The sequence below is a fragment of the Macrotis lagotis genome, chromosome 1, assembly GCF_037893015.1.
Source record: "Macrotis lagotis isolate mMagLag1 chromosome 1, bilby.v1.9.chrom.fasta, whole genome shotgun sequence".
Lineage (NCBI taxonomy): Eukaryota > Metazoa > Chordata > Mammalia > Peramelemorphia > Peramelidae > Macrotis > Macrotis lagotis.
The window spans coordinates 68,286,915-68,305,603 of NC_133658.1; positions in this window are offsets into that span (position 1 = coordinate 68,286,915).

Consider the following 18,689-nt stretch of genomic DNA (forward strand, 5'->3'; position numbering starts at 1 on the left):
GTTCATCCACTTTTAACTGATATTGAAATAAGACATTGTGAGTTGATATGGAAGAGAGATGCCACACAAACAGATATTTTCTAGTCAAGAAAAGCTAGTTCTGACATAATGCCATGCACATCTTTGATTCAGATAAATAGAAAGAGTAGTGTTAGCCCCAAATATCAGAATTAAATTACACTAGTATGCTCACTCAATTGAACAAATTGATGTGAAAATTGATCTCTGTATTCATGCAATCATTTCCTAATATCTGCTTCCATGAACTCATATTTGTATTTTTCTCTTTGAATCTTTCTACATTTTCATGATTGACCAATATTTTATCTCTTTCCTGCCTGCTTGCAAATTATGCACATTGGCTGACTATGAATTCTTTACCCAAAATGACCTGTATATTTTGTTAAGTACCTTAGTTATTGATAGATTTTTGCTGTAAAACAATAGCTCCTCCAGGACCTGTTGAAATGGAAAGATCAGTAGATCACAAATCAAAGGACCTAGCATAAAATGGTAATTAAAATATTTAATACTTCCCTGAGACTTAATTTTCTCATATATAAAGCAGAGTTAGTATTATGTGTAGCAGCTCCTTTATAGGGTCACAATGAGCAAAATTCTTTTTAAATCTATTTATTACCTAAATGTTGGTAAAGACAGATTTTCAGCAAGGATCAGAAAAAATAGGTTCAAGTTCTGACACGTACTAATGATTTGACCATCAATGAGGCTTTTAAACTTTCAGCGTTCCAAGACAATTCTTTAACACTAAATTTTATAGAGAAGCTGTTAAATTGCATTCAAAAAGGGAAATTCCTCACTAGGGAGCTTCCTAAGCTGGTGAAATTGCAGGTCAGGTAATTTCAAGAAAGAAAGAAAAAAATGTTATTAATAGCATATAAGCAGTCACAATCTTTTAGATTTTGGTTTCTGCTTATATGTATCCCCCTTTTACATATACAGATAACAGTGTCCACAGAGAAATGAGTGATTGTCATTAATCAATGTAACAGAAATATTCTTTCTCAGAGTCTTGATAATGAAACATGCCATACTTAACTGTTTATCTCTCTATTGATATTTGCTACACATTCATTGAGAGAACCTCCTATTTAGTAAGATTTTCTAAATCTTGCTGTCCAGTGCTATAGCTTTTTTAGAACCCAGATCCAAACATAAGAGACTGTTTGTTGTCTCATTGCTCTTTCTATTATGATTGACCATATCTTGAAGAGCTTTTAGACATGGCCTTTGTCTGCGCCCATCCCTTACCCCATCTGTAAATGGTGCCAAAAGAGAGAGTACAAAAGGCTTATGGGAGAAATGCTTCTATAATTTTCTGTACTCCCTTTTCTCCTTGGAATTGAACAGGCTTCTGATGAGAATAACATGCCCTAATTCACATTCCTCCTTGACTGAACTACAAAGTCCCTGACGTTTCCCTGGCTTATGTATCTCTGCAGCTCCCAGGTTAAAAATTGCAATGCACACATAAATAATTCATGCCAATGACTTGACATAGCAGGAGTGCATTAGGGCTGCAATCAGCTACCTTTTCCAACAAGTTTCCCTTGGCATCATCGTTTTCTCTAAATACTCTTCAAGTTTTGTGTGGCTCATCGTATATTTCATTTGTTAGCGTTTTTCCAACTCTACCATTCACGGAAGTTCACTTTGTATTTGTGCTGATTTTGCAGAGTGTCCAGACATAATTGGCTTTGTTCCAAATACAAAGATACTTTTTATGGGTTTATTGCCAAGGAGGGTGATGTTCTTGTCCCTGGCATACAACATTACTTGTTATTTCCATTAACAGGATTCAGTGTTACAGAAAATCTCAGAGAAATTCATTAATACACAAGGTAACGATAGAGAAACTTCTTCTATGGTTGGTCTCCATTCTCTTGGGGATTATGTACAAGAAATGGTAGAAGGAAGAATCAGTTAAGTTCCTTAATTCTAAAAGCCAATCTATTATGGCTAATATGGAATCTGGAGAATAGCTTAAATCTCTAAGTTATCAATAGATCAACTAGTCTAATATCTAATTAAACAATGTCCCTATTATGGTATCTAGTACATTAAAGCACTGTTTCCATTCCTCATAACCAATGACAGGGAATTCATTATCTTTTGGAGCATACTTTTTCCATTCTAGCACATTGCTAATTATCTTTGTTAGACCAAAATAGATGTACATGTGACTTTCATTCACTGATTCTATTTCTGCCTCTAAAGCCAAACAGAGCAAATGCATAGTTTCTTCACAACCTTTCAAATCCTCAAAGACTTACACATATCCTTTCTATGTCTTCTCAGGATAAACATTCTGTTTTTCTCAACCTAGTCAACCTTCCCTGGATAAATTTCAGTTTTTCAATATCTCTTTTAAAATATGCCACCCCAAATTAAAAAAAAATCTCTCTTCTATGTTTAGATGAAAGTATTTCCTTCATTTTAGTTATCATTCTTTATAAGGGGAGCAAGAAGATTTAATGCAACTGAGAATGTAGTATACAAAAGGATCAGATAATCTGAAAACCATAACTCATAAACTTTCCATAAATATCTTCACTTTACCAGTTAGTCAGGGGATATTCTGTTTTACATTTAAAACTATAATGAAGCAGCAGTACAATTAAAGAGCTAAAAGAAACCAACTAGCAAAAACTCTAGTTACATACTTATCCCATAGGTTAGCATACCAACCAACATGAAGTGGAGATTCAGAGGCAGAGAACATAGATGACTACAGAATGTGCCAGTGCTTCTATAAGGAATGAATGTATTCTCAGAAAATATGTGCATCAGGTGTACTTTGCATTATATTGTTGCTATTGGGTAGCTCCACTGATCTGATGGTTGAGGAGTTGCTCTTTGCTACCATCTGCTGGGCTTCATCCCTTCAGGTTCTATCTGGGCTTCAGGTTATAAGGTTCTCTGACTTAATCTCTGATTCATCTTAGTCTCTTAGTCTGTCTCTTTTTGTCTTTCACTGTGTCTCTCTGGGTGACTGTAAATGACTCTCTGTTTCTGTGTCTCTTTCGCTCTTCTGTGCCTTTTGTCTCTTCTGATGAAACACACTGATTAGAAAAGCACTATAAGTTCATGGAGTTTAGTACTCTTTTAACCCATAAGCAGAGTTATAGGTTACTATATTCAATGAAGCCATAAATAAATAAAGAATTTTTAAAAGAATGATCCAGGATAAAAAATAAAATCTATTCTTTGTTCCTGTTTTTTTTCAGGGTGTATCAACAACTATTTATTTCTCATTTAATTCCTATTTGTGAACCTCTATTCCTAAAGGCAATTTTAGGAATTCTGATCCTTAACACTCTACAGAAGCTATTTGGGAGTTTAGTATAGTAAGAATCATCATGATCCCTTTAGTAGGATTCAAACAAAATTAATGACCAAGACTAAAGTTAGGTGCCTTTTTCTTCTAAGGAGAAAAAAACAAAACAAAACAAAACTCTGATCCCTTCACTACTGTATTCCATCTAAAACAAATTTTACTTTCCTACAAACATCCATTAATGCATTATAAAATGTGTTATTTTTGGTCACACTATTGACTGCTATTGATCTGATAATATTCTGAAATATTAGCTTATTAAAATGAACTAGCCAAGTCTAGCTAAGTCTCCTTTATCCTGCACTTGTGAAGCTTTTTATTTCTGACCCAAGTGTAATATTTGAAAATAAATTAAATAAGGAAAACTGTGGTGTTATTTGCTTGTCCACTGTGCAATTTTTTAAGATCAATCTTTTTTGTGGAGATATCAGGTTTTCTTTATAGATCTTTATCACTCACTATTTGATAAAGATTCCTTCATTCATACCTTTAATAGAGATGTTGAATATAACACTGTCAATGGCAGGTTACTGAGATTTCATTAAAGCCTCTTCTCTACTCAGATCTTGGACTACACTGGCAGTTGGGTGAAATGTATAAAGCTCTTCTTAGGATAATGTTTTTAAAAAGCATAAAATAAAATGAAAGTGATCATAAAAGAAAGAAATTATATTGAAAAAGAGTTATCAAAATATTTTAAATGTTCATAGATCCCCTCAGGCTAAGAATCTCTATTGCAGGTTGACATGAATAATGATCATAGCTTATCTTACTATAATATTTTATGGTTCACAAAATTCTTTCATCTAAACAAACCTGTGATAAAGGTAGTACAAATATTATCATTACCATTTTGGAGATTAAGAATCCAAATTTCAGAGAGACTAGATGATATGTCATGGGTCACATAATAATAACTTTAGAGCCAGTGTATATTAACCAATACCCTTTTGAAAAAAGTAGTTTGACCATTTTCTCTCCTCAACTGAGGATAAGCCAAAAAGCCAAAGGCATTAGTACTTGATGCTCAATTATAACAGTTCAAAACCTGTCTGTGTAGGCAACAGAGGTATAAAGAAGGCCCTCATAAGCTTGTAAATAAAAAAGATGAAGAGCAAAACAAGAGGCAATAAAGGAACAAACTTGAATTAGAAGACAACTTGCATTTCTGTGTTGGGAGTTGTTTGCTTGACCCTCTGATCCCTTGACCCTGATTTGAAGTACACAAACCAAATTGGTTACTTCAGACTATGTGACAACCTGGAGGCTATCATTCCAGATTAAATCAGTGACTGTGGATAAATTTAGAAATTCCTAATTAAGACTGTGGCAGCTAAGCAGAGCAGTGAATAGAGTATTGGGTCTGGATTCATCTTCCTGACTTCAGATCTGACCTCAGACATACCTGTATAACATTTAACTAGTTACTTCACTTTGTTTGCCTTAGTTTTCTCAACTATAAAATTAAAGGAAAAAAAATGGCAAGCCACTATAGTATCAATGACAATAAAGCCAATGGGATCATAAAGGGAGGGTCATTATTGAAAATGGCTAAATAAAAAATTAAAGCTAGATGGTAATCATCATTCAGAAAAGGGATTCACTTTTGAACCAGTGTCCTTAAGGGATTTGTTTCTTAACGTTTTTTAATTCCCTGGGTTCTATAATGAATTTTATGTATTTAAAATTATTTTTTTGTTGTTGCTGATTTCTTAAGCATTGTTAAAATGTTCAATTTCTACTGTTTTAACTGGCAGGACAAGAGAAGTCTTGTAAGTGGAAAGTTTCCTAGGAGCAAAATTACATAGCTGTGCCTTCAAATGGATTAGCAAACCTGACACAGCACCACATTCGCTGAAAGAAATGGGTCATGCTGGTTTCATTTCAAATGTATGATAATATAAGACATTTTGCATTAGATTAAAGACCATCTTTTGTATTCTTGTGAATCTGTTTGAGGATTGAAGCTACCTACAGTGGAAAGTTTTGCAAGTCAAAATGATCCTCCAGCAGTGGTATGAAACATAATGTTGAAGAAGGATTTTCAATCATTTGTGCTGAATAATTGTTGAGACTGTGTAAGGAACATCTTGCAAGGTTAGTAAAGATCCCTGTCCTTATCTCAACATGTCATTTCAAATGTGAAGCTTAATTTCTCATCTTCAAATTGGAAACAATAACATTTGTAATTTCTCCCTTATAATTTTATTGTGAGGAAAATGATTTGTTAATCTTAAATTGCTAAAGAAATGTGAAATGTTATTTAAATACAATACAATCTTATAAATATTTAATATTCAATAAGGGATACTATGTTACAGGTACTATACTAAGAGCACAATTAATAAAGATAGTTTTTGTTTTCATGGAATTTTCATTCTAAAGTGAAAGACAACACACAAAAAGAGACAATAAAGAATGGTGGAGCAGGACACTGGAGAAATTTTGTTCTGTGCAGTTAAAACTAGGCAGATCAGTAGATGCATAGGGGAGTGAACTGAAAGTTCAGTTTCTGTTTTATATAAGGAAGGCATTGGGGAGAGTTGGGTAGTCTGCTCTCCAGTCAGAAGAGAGAAAAGACCAGGGAGGTGGTATCCTTCAAGGTTTGAGTTAACCTCCTTATGGTGAGTTTAGAAGTGATGAGATTATGCAGAGGAACTGAAACTAGGCAGGGCAGCAGAGCAAAAATAGATTTAAATCACCCATACTTTGGAATGTAAAATATGCTTTGTTAAGTAAATTGGCAAAGAGTTTCTGAGAGTTTTGATTTTAAATGTCATTGATGGTGATAGAAATTTGCCACTTAGATTATTAGTTCACATCATGGCTTACAAAAATGGTGGAGCTCAGTCCTAGCTATTTTACTCAATTATTATAGTAAATTGGAACTATCAAGCAGCAGGGTGTCTGATGATCATATTAATAGAATGTCCACAATTTGGAAGATTTGCTTTTTGGGAGAAGTGATTCAGATCCTCAGAAAAGGAGGTGTCTTTGTGTGTGTGTGTGTGTGTGTGTGTGTGTGTGTGTGTGTGTGTGTCTTTCCTGGTACACTGATCTCTGGGAAGAAGGCCAGGGTAACTGTGTGAGGTGCATGAGATTTCCCTTCCATAAGGTGTTTGTCAGCTGTTCTAAGTTTGGTTTCTCCCAATGATTGGAGGATACAATACAATCCAAGATAATAAAGTCTCATCACATAGATTGTGACAAAAATTTAACAATTCTGAAGTAGCATTTGTTTTAGATTTTGCCACATGAACTCCACAATAAGCTTGAGAATACTAGATATAATGTGGATTTTAGATAGGACCTGGACTAGGTGGCTTCAGTGGTGCAAGAAAACACCAGATGAAAAACAAAACAAAGAAAACTCACCTACCTTTGCCATTCAGGTTGACATCTTCTCTGCAATTGACAATGTTGGGGAGTTTCCTATATTCCTGATTCTTCAGGCTTTTCTGTATGGTTCAGGGTGCCCACTCACATTTGGGTCTTTTGCAGCTACCCTTTATGAGTTATCTTATGCCATTAGAATGTAAACCTAGAACAATGATTTACAATTGATAGAGCTCTAGAGCTCGAATCAGAAGACTTTAACCTCAACACCTCCTAGTTGTGTGACCCTGAGCAATTCAATTAAGCTGTCTGACTCAGTTTTCTCATCTGTAAAATGATAATAATAATAATAATACCTATTTGTTGTGAAGGGTAGGTACTTAATATTTCCTCTCCCTTTGAGAGTAAAGGAATGTTTTTAAAAATTTGTATTTATTTCCCCCTTTAGGACAGTGCCTGGGACATAGTAAGATATTATTAAATACTTTAACTCTCCATCTCTCTCTCTCTCTCTCTCTCTCTCTCTCTCTCTCTCTCTCTATATATATATATATATATATATATATGTATTTTACTATATATATATATATATATATATATATATATATATATTTCTCTCTGTCTGACTAGACTCTAGAGAGAACAATGAAAAATTAAATTATTTGCCCAGATTCACATTGTCAATACATGTCTGAAGTGAAACTTTACTTCTGTCTTCTTGGTTCAAAGAACAATTTCTTTAGACTAAATCCTGTTGTCTCAAGAAGAACTGAAAAAACAAACAAAGAAAAACAAAAGAAAGTATTTTAAATTTGGGGACAGTTTACCAGAAAAAAAAATACTGACCACATTTGCTGACATCTATTGCATAAAACATCTGGGTATCATTGTAGTTTTGCAAAAACTTTCTTTTTTTCTGCTCTCTTTTGTCCTGGAATATATGCTTCACAGTAGTTTCCCTACCCATTGGAAAAGACACTATATTCCAAAGTCTGTGGTGTGATTGGAATTATTTCATGTCAGCTTTTGTGCAACTGATGTTTATTTTATGCCTTTTCTATAACCATCTGCTATTTGTACTACATAGTGCCATGTATCACTCTGTTAATTAGAAACAGTGACAGTGGAGGTGTTCTCTCCTTATACAATTGGAACTGATTGCTGACGTCTTTAGTCTGGGTCTCTGTCTTCCTAACTGTCAAATGAGACACTTAACAATATTATTACCTTCCCTCACTGAGAGTCCAGAAATCATCTTGGGAGAAAAATGACTTCCAAAATGAAAATAACTCATATTTCTTGAGTTCTTTATGTTTTACAAAAGGTCTTTCCTTGCAATCTACCTGTGAGGGAAGTAAAATATCATCATGTCCATTGTCCCAAGGAGCCAGTCATCCAATAAGCCTTTATTAGGAGCTTATTTTTCTGTTTAGTGCCAGTTACACAAAGAAAAACAAAAACACACACAAAAAAATCATCCATGTCAGCAAAGAGCATATATTCTAATGGGGACAAAATATGTAAATAAATAGGTATACTAGATATATGCAGAATAGATATAGGATATATAGGGCTCTGAGAAATGAATTCACATAGCTAATAAGTGTAAGGAGCTGGGACTTCAAACTCTAAGTAAGGTCGAATAATCAGGTCTTTGACCCAATTCACCAACAGCATCATTTGAGGGTATGCTTGTGCCCTTGCTGAAACAAGTTCCATCTGAGTAATGATTGCTCTCAGGATACACATCTACAAACTTCAACATTGAAACATAATATGGGTCCACAAGAATGAACATCCCCTTTCCTTGGAACTTTACTCACAACAGAATTCTAGTCTTACCAGTGTCCTTGACCTTAGTAGTGACCAGTCCCATCATTCCTTCCTTCCTTCTATGTTGGCAAAATACTCTGCAGCATTTCTTATTCTCTATACATTTAATCCAGTACAGGATGAAGAGATGGTCTTTCTCTTTAGCAATGACAGAACATCTTATTTTGACTTTGAATTTCATCTCTCTTTTTCCCTAAAAAGCTTTGGTCAGCTTTTTGTCCTCTCCCTCTTATAGTCATCTTCATTCATTCTTTATCTAATGTCTCCTTTCCTACTTTCTACAATCATAAGCAGATTCCCTGCATCCAAAGAACAAAACAAAAATACCCCTCAAAACACAAGGAAAACAATTGTATTGGACCCTACCTTCATCTAAGCTAATCTCCCTGTCAGAGGCAAATGGCTAAACATGCACTTATATTACATATATATATATATATATATATATATATATATATATATATATATATAGTTTACATATTTTTGCATCATTACATTATTACATGATTTAATTATTTAATTAAATTTAAAATTAACAATATTTAATTATTAAATTAAATATTACATATTTACATATATTTACTCATATACCAATAATTCAATATATAAAATTTTTCTCTCTCTAAATTTAACTATTATTCAATATTTGCCAAATACAGTAACTTTTTTCAGCTCTCATCCTTCTTGATCTCTTCATAATGTGATACTCATGAATAGCCCTCTCTCCCTGCTGGTTTTCAGAATTGCACAATCTTCTATTGATTGCCTTACTTGCCTAGTCTTTCTTTTTCATTCTACCTTCTTGGATTTCCACCATCGTTCTACTGTTAACTAACTTTAAACATTCCTTAAAACTCTGTCTTGAGCCTTCTTTTCCTCTATTGGGATGTCATCATTCATAGTGAATTTACCAACAAATTCAACTATCATCTCTATGCAGATTAATTCCATATATAGATAAGTAGGTGTTTTAATGTATGTGTGAAAATGTATTGCTGTATAAATATATATGTATTATAAATATGTGTCTATATGAATATATACATATTATATATATATATATATATTATATGTAGTCTCTTCTTCAAATTCTCTTTGACACACATATCAAAAATATCTTTCTAGGTCATACTCCATAGAGGTTGATATTTTTTAAAAATATCTTCATTGACTCCTTATTGCCTGTAGTATCAAATGAAAACACCTGACATTGGCATTCAAAACCCTCCATAATATAGCTTAAAAATACTCTGGGGGGGCGGGGATTACTTTTTTTTACTTTTCACTATTACATTAAGCCTCACCAATAATCAGTTCTCTACGTCATAATAGACACATGTAATCTGTGAGTGCTTCTGTTTGCTTATTGGATACTGAAGAAAACATTAATTCACAGCTGTCATTATTGATTACATTTAGAAATGGTACTAAATTACTAAATTGATCTTTTTTTCTTTCTTGTTGTTGAAAAGGCACAAGAGTCTTTGGAGATCAGTAGTTCTGTGACCTTTCTCCTCAAAAGGACAGCCCATATGCATAGACTTATAGGGAAACTTGTACATGAGATGTACCTCCTGTAATCTTTGAAGCAGTCTAAGCAAAAATTAATTTGCATATGTTTTCTAGAGTGTCTGCTTTGGTCAGTGTCAAAGTTTGAGGTGAAGTTGGAGAGACATCCAGTTCTTTCATTAAAAAAAGAGGAATTTAGATCCAGAATGGGGAAATTAACTCTTTGTCTATGACTTCTAGGAAAAGTGGAGATGATTCAGAGAAAAAGCTGAAATATGTGACATAGTAGATAAAGTAATAGATCTAGAATCAGGAGTCCTTGAATTCAATCCCAGCTTTAGACCTTTAGTAATTATGTGACTTTGGGCATATCACTTAATCTATATCTTTCCTCTTTCCTCATGTAAAATGATGATAATAACAGCATCTATCAGAAAGCTCATATCAATTATTTTACAGTAATTTCCACATGTTATTGAGAGGAGGAGAAAAAAGGGGACAAAGAAAAAAGGAGGAAATTTGATGTAGACTTAAGAATGTTAGGAGCAACATAAACAACTAATTTTATCTCTAGCACAAAACCATAAAATTTTAGGAGATGACTGTTTATAAGTCGAACTAATCTATGATAATTCTAAGGAAACAACCATAATTGATCATTATTTGATAACTGTTTTATTTATCCTCAAATCCTAAATTCAAATTGCTTTCCTCCTAAATATTTGAATTTGAAGGAGAGAAGGTTTTGAAGGAAACATTTGTCCAAGAGAAGGATGGAGGATGAAAATAAGAAGAAATGGGGCAGCTAGGTTGTGAAGGGGGGTGTGGATAAATGGTGCAGTGGATAGAGCACTGTCGCTGGAGTCAGGAGTACCTGAGTTCAAATCCGTCCTCAGACACTTAATAATTACCTAGCTGTGTAGGTTTGGGCAAGCCACTTAACCCCATTGCTTTGCAAAAAAGAAAAAAAGAAAAGAAAATAGCAAGAAGCACATGTCACCATGTGTTCATCATCTTGAAGGGGTACTCACCCCACTGGATGACATCTACATAAATCTATGAGTTCTGGATATGATAATATATTTTCTTGAATATCTATGCTTAGATAAATTCTGTTTTCAATGGTTTATAGAATGTGACTTTAAGGATATAATATTTTCTTTCTTTCATTCTTTTGTTTTTTTCCTCCTTTCCTTTCCTTCCTTCCTTCCCTTCTTTTATTACTTTTTCTTTCTTCTCTCTTTCCATTTATTCTTTCTTCCATCCTTCATTTGTTTTCTTTTTTCTCTTGTTTTCTATCTCTTTCTCTAAAATTATTTAATTTTTGTTTTCTTTTTTTTAAAAAAATGGATATGATCCCATTCATTCTCATGAATGCTGCTAACTTGAAAGATGTCACCTAGAGATATTCTATATTTTTATCTTGTGAGAATGAAAATGCCCCTTTAGGATATAGATTATTCTTCAAACTAACACTGATAAATATTTCCAGAGCAAATGCTGACTTTAAGTAGTAAGAAAAGCTAAAATTTTTGCAAACTTTAATATTTAAAAAAAAGACTTTTATATGTGTACTTGGAGCACCTAGTATATTGCTGTCCCCATCTTACAGATCAGAAAAATAAGCCTGGGAAAGATTTAGTAATTTGCTCATTCAACTAGATCTAGAAAGTGACAGTGCTGGGACTTGGAGTCAGCTGCCTTGATACTGAATTCAATGGTTTGATATGAAAAAGATTTAAGCAGAATGATAACATTTTGTATCAAAATGATTTCTAATAGAGTCACTACTTTATATAGCAGATATAGCTCTCAGTACATTTTAAGAAATTGCAACTCTCAAAATAACTCTCAAAAGACAAATATTTGCAAATGTTAAATGACAAAACAATTTAAATCATCTTTATACACTGAAGATAAGAAACATTCATAATTCCTAATGTCCAATGGTAGTATCATTGAAGTATGTATAGCATCTAAGCCATAGCTGTAGACAGAGCATCCTAGTGACTACTTTATAAAAAATAATATACTATTGGATAAATAAATTCTGATTGTTGCTGTTAAACAATATATATATAGTAGTACTCCATATATCTTAAATATAATCTGAAAAAGTATCTTCTTGATCTAGTTATATATGTGTGTTTATGATGGTATGTGAATATGTATGTATATGTGTGTGATATAGGTGTATTATATATCACACACATATACATACATATTCACATACCATCATATATATATATATATATATATATATATATATATATATATGAGATGACTATGGATATATGGATGATATATGCTTACATGTGATGCTAGAAGATAAAATAAAGCAATGACCATACTAATATGATCAAATAATAAAAGGTACAAGGTTATTCTTATTAAAAGAAGAATTTTCTATTAGAACTAACAATAAATATGACAACCATAGAGTCAGGAGAATATATAAATAAACCAGGATACACAGCTCAAAGTGATCCTTCTGAGATATTCAAACAAAGGATAGAAAAAGCATTTGGAATGTTTTAGAGAGAGTTCAGGCATCATATGTAGCATTGGACTACATGACCTCTAAGGTCATTTTCTCTTTGAAATTTCTAGAGTTTAATATTCGAATTTCATGCAGAATGAGCTTATCTGACTTCAACAGTTTGCATCAGGATCTTGTCTCCATTGTGATGTTCTGTTTTATTTTTTTTTGTTTTGATGGACAAAATCCTATAATGGGAAGAGTTCTGTGCTTATAAAGGGAAGGGGGCAGATTTTGTTCCCACTTCTATCATTTGACCAAACACATTCCTTCTCTTTGCCTCAGTTTTTTAATCTCTAAGATAAATCATTGAACCTGTAGTCAGAAAGAACTGATATTAAATAAGGCCTCTGATATTAGTTGTGTGACCCTGAGCAAACTATCTGCCTCAGTTTCCTCATCTGTAAAATGAGAATAAAGGTATATGCTTTACAGGGTCAGTGGAAGGAGGATCAAATGAGAAAATAGCTGCCAAGTTCTTTATAAGCCATATAGTACTATATAAATGCAAGCTAGGATTATTATTCCTCTCTCCCTCACAGGGATATTGTGAAGAAACTGCAGTATCTGAGTTTTGTTTTGTTTCTCTTATATTAGCCTGGGGAGGAGAATGAATAATGGAAACAAGGCTGAAAAGAAAATACCCACTAAAAGTAGCTTCCTGATCATTTCAAAAACAGACTGATTTGTTACAGGGGAAAATTATTTATCTGGGTCTGATAGTTTTCTTTATGGCTTAGTCTAAATTGAAGTCTCTAATTGAAAGTGACATCACATTACAGTCTAATTCAGATGGCTGTCATTAAAAAGGGTCATTGGAAAGAGATGGTTTGACAGAGGTTTACTGATGGCTGACCTCTATGGAAGCTCATTTAGAAAAGAAATTGATCAGGTGAATAAAGGTCTTTTTTGCTGGCAGATTTGGTAGCTCTCAAAAAGACAAGCAAAACAGAAAACTGGAAAGATGTGTTTCACTGGTCACTTTAGGACAAATCATCACCACTCATAGCGTCATAGCACACTTGGATCATTCTTCAGATTGGTAGAGTTTGTAAAGTTTAATAATACTTTAAAAAAGAAAATTCTGAGTAGTCAAGGTTTATTACTTCCTGCCAATAGGACGATGACAACATTAATAATAGCTTATATTCAAAAAGTAATGTATGACTTTTATCAACTAATGGAAGGAATGTCATTCACATCTTAGCAATGATGGAATGAAGGTCTAAAGTTACTTGTTTTTATGATGCATTAACTGTACCTGTATTTGAAATAGATGGAGACTGGGGAGGGAATGGATAGTGTCCAGATTCCTATGCTTAGCTGTCCTCCAAATTTTGTTGAGTTTATGACAGGAAAACCAAGAAGAAAAATAAGGAGGTTGTCATCAGAGGTATTTTTGAAAGTAAGTCCTGTGGAACTATTTTTTTTGCAAGGAAATGGGGTTAAGTGGCTTGCCCAAGACCACACAGCTAAGTAATTATTATGTGTCTGAGGCCAGAATTGAACTCACGTACTCCTGACTCCAGCGCCAGTGCTCTATCTACTGTGCCACCTAGCCACCCTAATCCTGTAGAACTAGAAAGGAAATTGGAACAAATTGGCCTCTGGGAATGTTTGCTGAAAATGAGTGCAGAATACGTGACAGTGGAGGACATAAGCAAAAGAGACATGACATACCCAAAGCCACAATGCTTTCCATCTCCTTTCTCATCTTTCAGAGAGTATAGGGGTCCATATTCCAGTTATTTCTGAATCCTTCACTTTCTCATGACCTCTATTTCATAATATTAGATGACTTGAACACATATTCAGGGGTATTGAACTTTTTTTTCTTTTCCCAGTCCCTCATTGTTTCTTCCTTTCCTAAGGCATAAAATGTGGTAAAAATTTTGGCCAACATGAGTTTGAGCTGTGTGTTGTGGTTTACTAATTATTTAGAGAAGAAAAACCTAGAAAAGATTTTATATTATGGAGTGAAACAATTCCTGTTTTAGAGATGAGATATTTGGTTCAGATCAAAAAGGCTAGATATAGAGACTAGAGCTATTAAATCTAAATATATGATGGGAAGGATTGAATTTCTACAAGACTGATAAAAAAAATCAAAAACTACTATATGCCTAGTTCAAATACAAATCTAAAATCAAAACAAAACAAAATCAATTAGTTAATAAAATCCACAGTTGTACAGGATGATTTAAGGTTAGCAAATTATCCATTGCTTTCTTTTGTCCCTTCCATTTTCAGAAAGTAGGGTGTTCTGAGTTTGATAATTATGATCCCACAATTTGATGAAGGAAGAAAGAGTAAGTTGATAAGAAAGAAAAAAGAAAGTGTTGGAGGAGGATTAAGGTTTCAAATGGGTCCATTGATATAGGGTTTGATTGCAAGATCAGATTGTTTGAGCAACAGAATCTCCTGTTGGCCATACATATAGGTTGCTAGTGCTCTGTGTGTTTGCCCACTTTTATAATATGAGTAAATCAGAGGTTTAAATTTTGACTTAGACATAGGAGCAAAGAACTAGAAAAGATCCTGGAGATCATCTACTTAAATGCCTTCATTTTACACATTAGATAATAGAATCTAAGAGAAATAGTATCTTATTGTTGTTGTTATACATCCTTTGTTTTCAAAGACAATCAATGTCATCATTGGATGATGTCTCGATTTGATCTGGAATTGGATTTTAGTAAGGCAGAGTTTCACACAGTTGTCCACCTCACTCTTTCTTCCAGAAGAAGTGATATACAGCAGCAGGATAAGCACTAAGGCAATTGGTGATAGTCAGGGATGCAGCAGATAAACTTGGCATCTTCAATATCTGTTCAAATGCTTAGTTCTAACTCTGGAATACCTATTTCAGTCACCTTCAGGGGCTTTGGGAAGAATTGCTCTCATCTACCCATTCTGCTGAGAGAAGTCTTCATATGCTTAGGATAGACACCCCTAACCCACCAATTGACTTAAAGTGTGTTAGTTACCCTAAATCTGCTTTTACCTGTCTGCCAAGAAGATTTTCCTCTGATATGGTTCTTAAGCTTACCATAGTTTCTTGGAACCATAGGTGAGAGTTGGGTGACAGGTAAAAAACAGTCCTTAAATGGGCTCAGAGAGTCCTGAAAAGAGGCTATTTTCCTAACCAAAAACCCCATATATATTGCAATTAGTCTTCTTGTATAAGTGGCTGAATTATGATATAAAAGCCTGAAGAAAGCTCCCCATCTCCAGATACAGTGCTTTTCTCACAGAATCAATAGTGTCTCTTGAAATAGGGTGATAATGGTCTCCTTTTGTACCCTATGAATTTTATTCAAGACTTTTATTTTTTGAGTGATTTTTATTTTATTCTTACCTTATATAAATGGTTCTGGACTTGAAGTTAAAGAATTAATTCTCCTTTCAAGTCAGCTAATTACTATCTCTAATACTTTTTACCTGAACTATCTGAAATACTAAATTTCCCTATGCCTTGGTTTCATACAATTCAAGAAAGGGGAGTGATGCTACAATATCTCAGAGGTGTTTTCTAGCTCTATATCTATGACCCCTTAATTTTTTTTAAAATTCACGGGCTTTAGCAAGAGAAAACTATGATACTGAGCAATTGACTTTTCTATATTTTGTAAATTTTTTAAAAGATTTTATTTATTTTGAGTTTTACAATTTTTCCCCTAATCTTGCTTCCTTCCCCCACTCCCCACAAAAGGCAGTCTGTTAGTCTTTGCATTGTTTCCATGGTATACACTGGTCTAAGTTGAATGTGATGAGAGACAAATCATATCCTTAAGAAAGAAAAATTACATAAGATAACTTTTTTTCCCTAAATTAAAGGTAATAGTCTTTGGTCTTTGCTTAAACTCCACATTCTTTCTCTGGATACAGATGATATTTTTCTATTGCAGATGCCACAAAATTATCCCTTATTGTTGCACTGAAGGAATGAGCAAGGTCATCAAGGTTGATCATCATCCCTATGCCTCCATTAGGGTGTACAATATTTCTCTGGTTCTGCTCATCTTGCTCAGCATCAGTTCATGCAAATCCTTCCATGCTTCCCTAAATTCCCATCTCTCCTGGTTTCTAATAGAACAATAGTGTTCCATGACATACATATACCATAGTTTGTAAAGCCATTCCCACTAGTAGAGTTTTGCAGTCTATGTCTTCCTGTAGCTCTTTCAACTTTTCCTCTAAGATTTTGGATACCATACTATAGTGTGAGTACATATTTAGTATTGAAATTACTTTATCATCTATGGCACCTTTTAGGAGGGTATAGTTTCCTTCCTTATCTCTTTTAACACTGTATATTTTTGCAGCTGCTTTGTCTGAGATAAGGATTGCAACTCTTGCTTTTTTCATTTCACCTGAAGCAAAATGTATTTTGCTCCAACCTTTTAGTTTTATTCTATGTGTATCTCTCTGCTTCAAATGAGTTTCTTGAAAGCAGCATGTTATAGGATTCTGATTTCAAATCCACTCTGCTATTCACTTGCACATTAAGGGAGAGTTCATCCCATTCACGTTGAAAGTTATAATTACTAACTCTTTATTGCCCTCCATGCTAGCTTCCCTCTGTATTTTCTCCCTTTGCCCTTTATCCATATTCCCCAGTATTTTGTTTCTGAATACTGCCACCTTCAGTATGTTTGCCTGTCTGTATTAACCCCCCCTCCCTTTTCATTCCCCTTTTCCCTTTTCCCCTTCCCTTCCTTCTCTTAGTCCCCCTTTTTCTCCCCTCATGGTCTCCCCCTCCCCTTTCCCCCTTTCCCTCTTTTAATACCTGAAAGGCAAGATAAGTTTCTTTATTTAACTGAGTGTGTAAATTAACTTTAAGCCAAATATGATGAGATGAAGATTCAGGTTGTTCTTACCTCCTCCCTTCTTCCCCTCTATTACAGTAGGTCTTTTGTGCCTCTTAAAGTAATGAGATTTACCCCATTCAATCCCTCCATCATCCCATCTCCTTACTGTCCTCCTTTTTAAGGAGGTATTGTTTTTAAATCATTCTATCTGAATCACAGAAAGGTTATAAGTCCATCACTTCTGGTTATGTATATTCTCTCTTATAGAGCTACAATTCTTGGGAGTTATTAGAGTCTTTCTCTAAGGTGGGGATTTATCTTGTTTCATCTTATTGGATAGCAATTTTTTCCTTTACCTTTTTTAAATTACCTTTTCACGTGTCTCTTGAGCCTCCTGTTTGATGTCTAAATTTTCTATTTAATTGTGCCCTTTTTCATCAGGAAATGTTGGAAGTCTCCCATTTAGTTAAATTTCCATCTTTTTCCCCCGGAAGAGAAGGCTCAACTTTGTCCGATACTAGATTCTTGGTTGCATTCCAAGCTCCCTTGCTCTTTGAAATATCTCATTCCAGGCCCTTCAATCCCTTATTCTTGATGCATCCAGGCCCTGTATAATGCTTCTTGGGACTCCTTGGTATTTAAATTCTTTCTTTCTGGCTGTTTGCAGGATTTTCCCTTTTATCTGATAGTTCTAGAATTTGGCCACAACATTTCTTGGTGTTTTAGGATTTCTTACCAGAGGGGATCGTTATTCTTTCAATCACTATTTTGCCCTGATATCAGGGCAGTTTTCAATCACTAAATCCTGAAATAATAAGTGATGGCTTTTTTTCCTCTACAATGTTTTCATGAAATCCTATAATTCTCAGGTTGTCCCTCCTCAATCAGTTCTCGAGGTCAGTGGTTTTGCCGATGAAGTATTTTACATTTCCTTCTATTTTTTTGATTATTTTGTTTTGTTTAACCGAATCTTGTTGTCTCATGAAGTCATTAGTTTTCACAGATTCCATTCTTTTTTTAGGGAAGAATTTTCTTCATTTATCTTTTGTAACTCCTTTTCCAATTGGTCAATTCTATTTTTGAAGGAGTTTTCCATTTGCCCAATTGATGATTTGAGAGAATTATTTTCTTTTTGTATTTGCCCAATTGTATTTTCCAATGTTTTATTTTCTTGTTGAAAAGTGTTAATTTTCCCTTTTCCTAACTTTTCCAATTGATTTTTAATCACCTTTTTGGTTTCTTCAAGGATGTCTTTCTGGGATGGAGACCAATTCACACTCTCCTCATAAGTGTTAGATCTCTC